The sequence below is a fragment of the Triticum dicoccoides genome, chromosome 7B (genome assembly GCF_002162155.2).
Source record: "Triticum dicoccoides isolate Atlit2015 ecotype Zavitan chromosome 7B, WEW_v2.0, whole genome shotgun sequence".
NCBI lineage: Eukaryota > Viridiplantae > Streptophyta > Magnoliopsida > Poales > Poaceae > Triticum > Triticum dicoccoides.
Window position 1 is genome coordinate 506,851,446 of NC_041393.1, and position 13,119 is coordinate 506,864,564.

At 46.8% G+C, this 13,119-nt stretch overlaps 1 pseudogene; it reads right to left on the reverse strand.

Moving 5' to 3' along the window:
• Positions 1 to 800: 800 nt before the first annotated feature.
• Positions 801 to 13,119, reverse strand: part of LOC119339046 — a 76,507-nt pseudogene continuing 64,188 nt past the window's right edge.

Below are 13,119 nucleotides of genomic sequence, written 5' to 3' on the forward strand. Positions count from 1 at the left end.
GGACAGGATTATCTTTCACTCCATCGTCCTGGGGTTCTTAAATTTGCTGAAACTGGCAAGACTTGCGGAGTCATGTCATCGTAGCCCCCGAATCTTAAGACGACTCGGGGAGTTGGATTTAGATTCTTCATACTTGGTCGTGATATAAACCGGCATATAGCTGAATAGCAGAACACCGTCACATGTTGAAGTTGGAAGCAAGGTGGCGAGTTACCGATCTTCGCAACACTCATTCTATATCCTTGGCATTTGATAACGTGATGTGAATCCACGAAAACTTGAGGTCGGATGTGGCGGATTGTGAATGGCCACGTATGACTTGCGTCAGTAATCCGGCCAGCGGTGTTGCAAACCGGCGCAGATGGGCGAGTTAATCACGTCGTTTTGATGTAGTGAACAATTGTCCCGCATCAACAATATTGCAGACCAAGACAAAGATAAACTGCTCTTTGACAATAAATAATATGTACCAATAAAAATATATGTTAGATGGATATCACCTGATGCGCCAGGCCAGAAATAATCCGCCATGAAATTGATGATCGCTAGGTGAAGTTGAAATCGCTCATGGGTGAACCGGCCGTTGCGTGGTAAACCAGTGCGGATGGGTGAGTCGGCCACGACGTTTGTAAGCCGGCGCAGACAGCGAGTCGGCCACGGCATTGTAAGCCAGCGCGGACACGTGAAACGGCCGTGAGAGGCAGACGGGCGAGTTGTCCACGGCGTGTTGTAAGTCGGTTGGCATGTTGATGTAGACCGGACCGCAGGGGCAACGGCTTGGTGCATGATTCCATTGAAGCTCAGTAGTCGCAGAACAAGCTTGGAAGCACCCAAACCCGCGGCCTCCCGAAACCAACCCCTGGTTCACTTGGATACTGTGCAGGGAAGCATTTACAGGTCCCGTCGATAAGAGAATACTCGCTCCATCCCCCACTCTAGGGCAATGATCCATACACATAGTCGGCACGGATCCCTGGAACATCTGGACCAAGGCACGCGACAAAATCGTCGTAGCCAATAAACAACGTCCGCCCACCTAGGATCGTTGTCATCACCCACTTCCCCACATTGAAGTCCCACCAGAAAATCTTGTATTCCAGATCGATGCGCCCTACCTTCCAGATAAGGAGGGGCTCGCCACCGCACTCCCTCAGCAACGATCCGCCTACGGCCTCCTTCAGAGTCTCTTCAAGGTCCTTGTCGAATTCACCCCCAAGCATCCACAGTTCCATTGTGTTGTCCTTGGGGAGCGAAGCCATCACGAGCCCGCAGGAGGGGAGGAGCCCATAGAGGGCGCCGTTAACAATGCGCCAGTCCTAGATCTCAAAGTCGCCGCCGTAGGACGCGACGGCCCAGTGGCCGTACGGCGTACCATAGGCTGCAGTACTGGATCTCCGTGCGGCCCTTCACCGGGGCAAAGACGTAGCCGCCACTGAGGATGATGCGGATGTACTCCAGCGGGGGCCTGGGGAGGCGGGCCTACACACCGGAGAGGAGATCAGTGAGGAGGATCTCGCCGGTGGCGCCGTTGACGGTGGCGCCGTTGACGGGGGCGCCGTCGACGCGGGCGCCGTCGGAGGTAAGGACCCCCGCCGGTCCTGGCGAATGGGAGGCGGGCGCAGAAGCGGAGGAGGTGGCGGTCGGGGACGTGGAAGAGGGCGAGCGAGAAGGCGGCACAGCCGGGCTCGAGGACCTTGAAGAGGGACAGCGAGGGGTCGGCGGTGTGGGGCACTAGGAGGTGCGGCAGCTGGAGCGCGAGCAGGTACCGGCACATGGGCAGGGCGGTGCGGTAGGCGCGGCAGCCGGCGCGGAGGGCAAAGAAGTCGTGCAGGCTCGTCAGGTGCTTCACGATATTCGGGACCAGCTCCGCGGGGATGTACGGCCCGCCGGCGTCTGCATCGCCATCGACGGGTGCGTTGGAGGGCAGTTCATCGGAGGTGACTTGGCGGTGGCTTGGAGGCAGAGATTGCAGCCCAAGTCCGAGTCGCTGTCAGTTGGATGAAGACCTCGTCCGTGTTTTCCTTTGATTGCGGTGACGGCTTGAGGCGCGCTGTTGACCCAGCGGCAACGTGGATGGAGGGGGCCAAGCTTGGAGGAAACGACCGGGCGCGACGGCGGTTTTGGAGGAGGCTAGGCTTCAGCTTGAAGGTGAGGTGCTCGACGGTGGCAGCTCATGGGTTTGTCCTCGGCCAGGGCGGTTTATAAACGGGACCGGCACGGCTGTTCAACCGGCGGCGGGTTGGAGATGCACCGGCGGCTCAAGGCGGATGAAGAGGTGCATCGATTGCCACAACGAGGGCGACGACGGCTCGTAGCATGGTGAACCGGCGGAGAAACAAATGCATCAGGCAAAGGTGAAACAGGGCGGTTTAAGGAAACTCCCTGGGGTGGCAATTCAGCAATGGTACAAGCTGGCTTCTGAAGCTACGAATCATGACAAAGGCGGATTAGTGGCGACTTGGTAATCTTCACTTTTATGAAAAGTCCTGGTCTTGTAATAGAACGGGTCACGGCTGTCCGAAAATCCCTGACTGTCTCGAACAGTTTGGAAACATATGATTCCTCTCTGCCACCAAATATGTATTAAAAAATCCTGCCAGCTTTGGTACAGATCGTTCCTTCTCAGATTGATACGCAGTGTACAACAACTACCGAAAAACTCCTCTCGGCCTTGTCAACACGCCACTGTAGGCGAAAAAAACTGATCTCATATTTGGCCTCAACAGATTATGTTCCCTCGGCGATGCATAAAATGCCAAACCCTAATGCTGCTAGTTTCAAAACCAACAATTTTGATCGCAAACATTGAATATTCTGGCTCCATCAAAGACTATCTCAAGTCGGTGGTTTATCACGGCGCGTGTATCTGACGCTGAACATATAACCCTATAATCTGTGTCTCAATTTGTAAGCTGTTGACGTAAATCTTCTTCGCCAGTTCTTTTCCATCCGGCACCTTGCGAACTTCTTGATCCCTAAAGAAATCCCTTCAAGAACTCAACACCACTGTGAGCAAGCCCCACGGTGGGCGCCAACTGTCGTGGAGTTAACACGTCAGATGCCCTTAGTGTGAGGACTTAGTCGCGAGGCCAACGCATCTATGTGGTAGCTTGAGAGGGGTTGAGCGGAATTGAGAGATGCAACACAAGACAAGGGTTTAGACAGCTTCGGGCCCTGGGAAACATCATCCGGTAACAACCCTACATGCTGTTTGAGGCTAGATCTCATTATCATCACGAGGGAGTCTCCTCTAGTTGTGTCTAGCCCTAGAGATTGTTTCTTGCTTCTCCCTCTTTGGGGAGCCCTGCCCCTCCTTATATAAGTTAAAGGGGCGGGTTACATGTAGAGTCCATCTCGGACTAAGACTTCTCTTCCTGGGCTTCTTAACGTGTGCCGGTTTAACATTGTCTGCCGGTTTAACATTGTCTGCCGGTTTAACATTGTCTGTCGGTTTAACATTGTCTGCCGGTTTAACATTGTAATCCGGTTTAACATTGTCTGCCGGGTTATGATTGACTTAACACCTGTCAGTGCTACCATCTGTCCTAACTCTGCCGGTTTAACATTGGCCGGTTTACCGTCTGTGTTAACTCTGTCAGTTTAACACTCGCCGGTTTACCGTCTGTCTTAGCCATCTGTCTTAATTGTCTGCCGGTTTAACACTCCGGCCGGGTCATAATAGAGAAGTGTTGTACTACGTTGGTGCTTGGACGATCCCTGCAAGACACGGAAGATCAGTTCGTCCATGCATGTGACCAGACTCCAGCAGACATGCCTGGATTGGCTATCGTCTACATATCGTGCAGGCTGTGTTGTACATGGCTGTAGTTGTGGTGAGAAATCTAAAAAAAGGTTTCTTGTCATCTCGCAAAATTAGGTGTCATGTGCTTCGGATCACTGCGAGGGTTAAACAGCGACAACTAAGTTGGGCTAGTCATTGGGGGCACATGCACGAAGACTACTCGGCTGCCATCTAGGTCAAGCCGGCTATGTTAATTAGGACATCTATCGACGGACCCCTTTTCTACGAGTTTATCTTCAATTTGAGCTCTGTTCCTCGTCTAGTTTGTTTGTCAGGATTCATGTTGTCTCGTTTGGGCAGTGAGGTTATGATTTCTTGTCATGTGGCATTTTTTCGTGTTATATGTTATAATCCAGTGCTTCAGATCAAAATGACGACAACTGCGCCTCCGGGCCACATGCATGAAGACTTCTAGATAGTCATTGACGAGGTCAAGCCAGCTCCGGTAGACAAAAGAAAACTAGTACTACTCCACTATATAGACAGGAGCCTCCGCGCTTGGTTGCTAGTGTTGCTCTCTTCACACTATCTCGGCCTCTCCAGATCTAAACACGACAGCGGTGGCCTCTCTCTCTCTCTCTCTCTCTCTCTCTCTCTCTCTCTCTGCTCACCGCTGGTCACAGATCCAGCCGGATCCTCTCCGCCGGGAAGGTGAGAAGGTGCAACGTTCACGCGGTCGTCCTCGGTGACGGCTCTTTCCCACTACTGGGCGCGTCCCGATCAGCCTGCATTGCCGTTCTCTCCCAAGCACCGCTGGCGAGGGAGGGCCTCCGACCCCTTCTTCCTTGCTGCCATAGTGTGGGCAGATCCGACCTCCCGCCACCCACCTAGCGACATCCCAGTGACCATCAGGTATAACTTCCTTCGAAACCAGCCTTGCTCTACTTCCCTAGCTCCTGACATCGCTGCATTTGTATCTTTTACTATTTCTCAGGCCCCCTCGTAGATAGGATCGATCGGCTGTTCAAAAACCACCTAATTTTTTTTACGTTTAAGAGGTAAAACTAGTTCATGCACTCGAATCTAGTACTACTTGGTTCAAACAAGGAAGAAAGGGGGTGGGGGTGGGGGAGGATTTGTTACCTGAATCTAGGACTTGGTCGAAATAGGAAATAATGGGAGCGAAAAGTAGCAGAGACTGGCTATCCAAGTGGTCTCTAGGTATAATAGGGAAATAAAGGGAAACACAGTACAAACTCAATATAAACTCGATCTATTGGTTGAAAAAGGAAAGAAAGTGGGGACTGGGGGACAAGTCAACAGAGTAAGTCTAGCACTAGATTTGCTAGCCTCACACAGTATAAGGTGGCTATACCGAACAAAAATGGGACCAACCCAGATATCATGTTCTGATGTTTGTTGCCCCGAGCCGCTCTTATGTAATGCCACTGGTAAAATGTAGCAGTCGCACTATTAAAGGTAAGGACACGTTAAACCAATGTTGTTTTCGATGTAATGCCTCCACACTACAAAAAAAATACACTTCCGTGATGATACGTGTTTGTCACAGTAGGTCGCGTTTTTTGTCATGCATGTACATCCATGACAAATTTATGACAGAATCGAGATAGTCATACCTATGCTGTCGTAGAAGTGTTCGATGACATTACCAAAATTATCATCACGGAAGTGTCCACTTCCATGACGATAAATCGCGCGTCACAAAAGTGCTTTCGTCAAGGGTGACCGACATGTGGCATCCACCGTAACGGAATGCCATTAAGCTATCGGGTCGGGTTTTGGATCCGATAACCCGTTAACAGCCCCAACCAATGGGGATTTTCCACGTGTAAAATCATCATTGGCTAGAGGAAACACGTGTCGGCTCATTGTTGGGACATATGTCATCCACTCATTGGACAGAAGGCGCCTATGATACGTCGACACGTGGCACGGCCAAACAGAGGCCCATTCCTGTGAAAAGGCCGGTCCATTTGACTTGGTCAAAAGGTGACGGGCCGGCCCATGGAAAGCCTGTTAACGGCCTGTTCGCATATAGCCCATTTACAGCCCGCTAACCCAAAGCCCGTTATGCCCTATCCGAATTAGGCCCAGTAGCGTCATCTGGGCCATCCAATATGATTCCAGCCCGTTTTCACTTCTGGCCCATTTATGGCCCATGACGTCTTTCGGCCCATATGAGGCCCTATGTAACTCTTGGCCTATTAACGGCCCGTGGTGAAACTGGCCCGTGATGAACAGTGTATTACTTTAGACCCATTAACGGCCCGTGGTGAAACTGGCCCGTAATGAACAGTGTATTGCTTTGTACCCATTAAGGGCCCGTTATTCAGTTGGGCTGTTTACAGCCCATGTTATCTTCCGGCCTTCTCAGAGCCCATTTATTCTTGGGCTTATTTGCAGCATTCGATTACTTATGGCCCGTTACTGTCATTTTCTGCTTGTGGGCCAAATTCAGCCAGTCATTACAGTCGGCCCGTTTGTGGTCTGTTAGTCTGTTGGGCCATTTTCATAGCATCACCAGATACGACCTATTAACGGCCCGTTATGGCCAGCCAATAAAACGTATGATTTCCATTATAGGCTCGTCTACGGCCCATTAAAGGCCAGTACAAGACCCATAAATGAGTCGGCGGCCCATGGGTCCTACGTGACGCAGAAGGCCCATGGATCCTGCGAGACATAGAAGGCCCATGGACACTACGAGACGTAGAAGGTCCATGGATCCTGCGAGACATAGAAGGCCCATGGATCCTACGAGACGTAGAAGCCCATGGATCCTACGAGACACAGAAGGCCCATGGTCGGGCGAGTTGGCCCCCGTTTGAACGATATAGCATATTCAAAGAATTGTCCTACTCAATACTATCACCTCTAAAAAGCATACACTATACAACAAAGAGATCAAGGCACTGAAAGATAGAATAATCCTACACTATACAATAAAGAAATTACAACCGATTATACCCACTTGGCATTATGGTACGGCACAGGTGATAATAAAGCATACACAAGTAGCAAATTACATACACTGGGCAAATACGGCTCATACATCATGGACGCGCATCAACTTAACTCCATTTGAACTATAATCTCTTCAGAAAATAGGATTGGCAGGATTCAGATAGCACAAATTTCAGTCTGCAAAATCTCCAATTCCTTCATGGTTACCTCGGTGTCTTATTTCATTTTTTTGACTCCTACATCTAATACCTGCATGTCCAGTCTCAACTTGTTGATTATACATTGACAATCATGTACACGTTGTCTTGCCACCTCTAGTTGATGCTCGAGAACATCAACATATTCCAATTCCAATCCATAATCATTCGGTAACGGCCATGCCGCACTGCTCGCAGATTTTTGTGTTGATGTCACTTCATCCTGAAATGTTTCTGTAAGTACACATGACTAGGGCAAAAATATAGTTACAACAGTGAAGCAAACAAGACACTATTTTGTACTACATGGCAAAACAGGACTAACAATAATGTTACACGTCACTTTCACAAAAAAAATGTTACATGTCATGAAGCATAAGCAGGTGATATTTTAAAAATTATAAAAAAGATAGTCTGTGCAGCCTGCATACAGAAATCCCTCTTAGATCACCAGAGGAGCATGATGTTGGGGCCCAATCGAAAACACAGACAAGTTACAAATTTAGACAGCATGTTGCGTATAAGTAAGCAAGCAGTTGGCCATTCTGTACCTCAATTAAAGTCTTAGGGAGCATAATGAACAGCAGAGGGTTTCATACAAACATACTACAACAGGCAAAACTATGCAGTCATTAGCATAGTATAAACTAGATTGTGAGCCTCATGCAATAATAGTTGGTTAATAGACTTCAAAGCTTCAAGCACACTTCGGAAGAATAATTAAATGGTAAGGCCTTTAATTATGTCAACTAATAGTGATACAAGTACCGAACATTAGGCATAATTATTTGGGCATCTCATTAAGTGAGGACAAATAAAGCAATTGAAAAGAGAAAATTAACTATGCCTGAAACAAACAAGGAATTGAATTGTTGAGTTGCATACAGTGACTTACCTTAGCAGGTTGAAGAGACTCAGCGCAGCTCCTACTTCTCTTGCAAGGCTCCTTCCTAACATCTTGTACTTGGAAATCCTCAATCTTATCTTCATTGCACCCCCTCTACAAGGTGACACAAACTAGTTACTCGTCTCCTTGGAAGATAAATATGCATACTTTCCAGTCTGTGAACACAAAAGGATGAGATTATAACAAAACAACACCACATAATGAAACATGCCGCATCTCTTGCACTTGCACACAATGAAATGAGCATTTACTATGTCTGCACTATGTAAAAACTAGGCATACCTTCGAACTGGATCTCCAGGTACTCTTGGAGGGCCTACTGTAGTGTACAGCCAAACCTTTATTCACCTATGAGTTAGACAAGGCCCCACTACAGCAGCCCCGAGTGTTTAACTCGTTGACAAGCTCTGTTAGAGTGTTAGGTCAAGAACAACAAGTAATCAAAGCAAATAGTCCTAGTATGGCTGGCTGATTCAAACAAGCAATTGAACAGATGTGTGAGCAAATCTTACATATCAAGAAAAGAAGTTGTAAGTGCATCTAGTGCCACCCCTAGTTGGTTTTGGAGTATTGACGACAAAGTTGGTTGAGGGACTAATGCGTTTGTGAGAATTGCAGGATAACGCAGGTAGTGTCCCTCATTGATTCGGTTTACCTACCGGAGATGACCCCTAAAAATGTATAAAGACATTGAAGACAATGGTGGTATGAGAAGATATTCATATTGAAGACTATGACATGAGAAGACATTGCGTGAAGACTATGGAGCATGAAGACTTTGTGGATTCGTTGCTTCCTTCTCTTCTTTATTGAGTCATAGGAACCACCATACTGTTAAGTGGGGTCCAAGTGAACTAAGTCAGAGTGACTGAAGTGATGCTCAACTCAAATCCTATGTCTTCGAGCGAAGACAATGAGAGCAAACCTGATCCAGAGCTGGATGAGTCAGCTTTGCTTGTAGCCCAAGTAAAGTTGCCGCGTGTGTTTGAAATCTGACCGTTGGAACACGTGTCAGTTCCTTAGTGACCCAGGGTCATTTTGGACAAATCAGGCCACGTTGCCTAGTGGCTATAAATAGCCCACCCCCTACACCATAAATTGGTGGCTCCTCAGAGTTAGTATACGGCTTTTGTCGTTTGAGAGCAACCCACCTCGAAGCATTTGAGAGAGAGAAATCCTTGCGAGGACAAAGCCCAAACACCCAGAGCCAAAGAGTGTTAGGCATCACTGAAGTCTTTCTGTCTGTGTGACCTGAAGATTTATTACACTTGAGGACTGTGTATCCTCCAGCCGGTTAGGCGTCGCGTTCTGAGCATCCAAGAGTCATTGTGGATTGCCGGGTGAACAAAGTCTGTGAAGGTTTGGAAGTCTACCTTGAAGACTTACCAGAGTGATTGGGCGAGGACTAAGTGACCTTAGCTCAAGGGGAATAAGGTGAAGACACGGTCTTCTGAGTTGAATCTCAGCCTCCCTCACTAGACGTATAGTTGTCACAGCAACTGGAACTGGTCCAACAAATCATGTGTCTTCAACAAGTGACTGGTTCTATCTCTTCCCTCCTTTACTTTGAGTTTGTCTTCGTGAAGTCATTACTTGTCTGTCTTATCTGATTGACTTCATTGCTTGACTACTATTGTTGATTGGCTTCATACTATCTTCCACCCTGATCCTACTACCTAGCTGCTATTAGTCTTTGTACGTTAACGCTATTGCATACTTGACTATGGCTTGCTTGTTGTAGTTTATCTTCCGCTGCATATCGATTAGGTCATTTCTATTATTTGTCTTCGAAACTTCCATGTTTTGAAGACTTTGATAAAAATCGCCTATTCACCCCCCCTCTAGTCGATAACTAGCACTTTCAATTGGTATCAGAGCAAGGTACTCCCTTGTTCTGTGTGATTCGGTTTAACCACCTGGAGTTCAGCTATGTCGACTACAGGATTGAGGAATGTATCTTGCCCCACCTTTGACGGTCATGAGTATCCCCGGTGGAAAGCCATGATGAAGAAGCAACTCATGGCTATGGACAGAGAACTGTGGACCGTCAACGAGATTGGTCTTACCGATCTATGCAAGATGGCGGAGGCTGATGACATTCGCAAGTACACTCTACTGAACCTCACAGCGAAGGATGTCATCTGCTCCTGCTTGTCCCGAAATCAGTTCGGGAACGTCATGCACCTCAATCACGCGAAGCTAATCTGGGACCGACTTTCTGAGGTCTATGATAGTCATCTTAATCGTCATGATCCTTGGCTTGATAACTACAAGGAGTCTCTTAAAGAGATGACCTTTCCACCTGAACCGTCTTCATCTTCACCATGCCTCATGGCAGGGGGTGCTAAGGTAACTGAATGCTATCTTTCTGAAACTAGTGATGATGAATCAGGTGATGAATTTGGCCCCAACTATGTCAAACTTGCTTCCCTTACCACTAAACAACAAAGAGCTTTGGAAAAGATTCAAAACATGCTTAGTAAGAGCGATGATATGTTGGGCGAAGAAATGGATCAGCCAAAAGCTTTGGCTGAGAGTCTTCAGAGACTTCATTCCAAGTTTGACGCCCTTCGAGATCAACATAATGCTCTCTTATCTGATCATGAGAAACTTTCTTCTGAATGTCTTCAAAGAGAGCAAGATATTGAAAAGATAAGAGTGGATTATGAAGTTCTTCTGAAGAAGCATGATTCATTACTTGCGCAACAGATCAGTCCCGCTCAGGATGGATTTGAACCACCATGTTTAAAATGCATTGAGCGTGATAACGCTACATCTGTTGCTGAATGTTCCACTGCTCCTGCTGTTTCATTGTCCTCAACTACTGATGTGGTTAATAACCCCTCTGCGGAGGATACCACTAGTATTGCTGATGAAAATGCTAGGTTGAAGACATTGCTTGAAACAGGGATGTACAAAAGTTTGAAGGGACATCAGACACTCTGTGATGTCCTCAAAAAGCAGATTCTGAACCGAAACCCTAGGAAAAAGGGTGTTGGGTTCAAGAGGAAAATGAATGCTGATGGTTCCTATTGGAAGCCTGAGCAGTATCCCAAAACCACATGGGTTGCTGCAAAGGAACCTTCAGTGGATCCATCCACTTTATCTGGATTTACCTGTGCTAATCCTATTATCATTGATGAATCCTTTGATGCAAACAATAAACTGTTCAAAAATTAGAATGGTGAAGTGTTTGCCAGGTATATTGGTACTAACTGCAGGAATGGACCTCCTATGATGAAGATCTGGGTTCCCAAAAGCTGCCTTGAGAATCTTCCAGTGAATGTCACCATGACACCACCAGGGAAGAAGACAAACCCCAAACCAAAGGCATCATATGGTCTAACGGCTACTTATGAACACAGGACTCACTTGAGTCACCCTAATGCCAATGTTTTGCAGGGAAATCATACTCAGACTCATGAATATGAGCATGTGTCTTCAAACTGCTATGTTCATAGAACTAAGAACTTTTCTGCTTATTCACATGAGTATCATTCATTTCCTGCAAGGCTATTTGCTAGGGCTTCAAAGCTGAAATTCTCAGATGCTGCACTTAGACTCATTGCTTCTAAGCCACCCCTGAAAATGTGGGTGGTGAAGAAGAATTAACTCTCTTTTGCAGAATGTGGTCTCCAGCCAGCAATCAATGGCATCCGATATTATTGCTGGGGACCTAAAACACAAAGGGACGCATGATAAAATGACTTACTATGTATTCCACATATGAATCTCTTATCTGTCATACTGTGTGTTCTAATCTTGATCTATGCTGTGATAATCCTAGTATGCATAAAATGCTTATGCTTCACAACATACCTTGTGAAGCCTATCCTCCTAACTGCACTGTAGGGCATGTCACCAAAAGCTTCAGAATGGATTATTTACAGCGGATGCACTAATCATATGACTGGTGATCGAAGTCTTCTCATGGACTCAACCTTACGCCATCCGACAAGAGTCAATTCACATTTGCTGACACTTGTAAAAGCAAAGTATTGGGTCTAGGTAGAGTTGCAATCTCTAGGGATCAACACATGGATAAAGTGATGCTTGTTGAATCCCTTGGGTTCAACTTAATGTCTGTCTCAATGCTTTGTGACTTAAACATGATTGTGCTATTTGGAAAATATTGTTGCCTTGTACTAATGGAATCTGACAAATCTCTAGTCTTTGAAGGATATAGGAAAGATGATCTATACGTGGTAGATTTCTCAGCAGGTCCACAGCTTGCCGTATGTCTTCTTGCAGAAGCTTCAGAATGCTGGCTCTGGCATCGAAGGCTGGGGCACGCTGGCATGAGGAACTTGCACACTCTCGTCAAGCAGAAGCATGTCATAGGCATCGAAGGTGTCAAGTTCAAGAAAGATCATTTGTGTGGTGCTTGCGAAGCTGGGAAGATGACGAGGGCCAAGCACCCCTCGAAGACAATCATGACAACATCTCAAGCCTTCAAGCTGCTACACATGGACTTATTTGGACCTACTCATTACTCCACCCTCACAACAACGGCGTGTCTGTATGGCCTCGTCATTGTTGATGACTACTCAAGATATACATGGGTGCACATAATTCTCTACAAGACTGAAGTACAAGATGTCTTCAGACGATTCGCCAATCGAGCAATGAACAATTATGGCGTCAAGATCAAGCATATCAGAAGTGATGACGGCACTGAATTCAAGAACACCGGGCTTGATCTTTATCTGGATACAATGGGAATCACTCATGAATTTTCTGCTCCATACACACCTCAGCAAAACAACATTGTTGAGCGCAAGAACAGAACCCTCATCGAGATGGCTCGAAAAATGCTTGACGAGTACAAGACACCAAGAAAGTTCTGGCCTGAAGCCATTGATACAGCTTGTCACATCATCAACCGTGTGTACATCCATAAGCTTCTGGGCAAAACATCCTATGAGCTCCTTACTGACAAGAAGCCAAATATCAGTTACTTCAGAGTCTTTGGTGCTAGATGCTGGATCAAGGATCCCCATCACAAGTCAAAATTTGAACCCAAAGCTCACGAAGGCTTCATGCTTGGCTATGGAAAGGATTCACACTCTTACAGAGTCTTCAACCTCTTTCACTACAAAATCGTTGAAACAGTGGATGTGCGATTTGATGAAACCAATGGTTCACAACGAGAGCTCCTGCCAAACACACTTGATGAAGCTCCTTCCAGTGAATCTATCAAGATGATGGGAACTGGTGAGATCATGCCCTCTGAAGCACAGCCTGAAGAGGAACTTATCATTTCTGCACCAAACCAACCTGAAGACAAT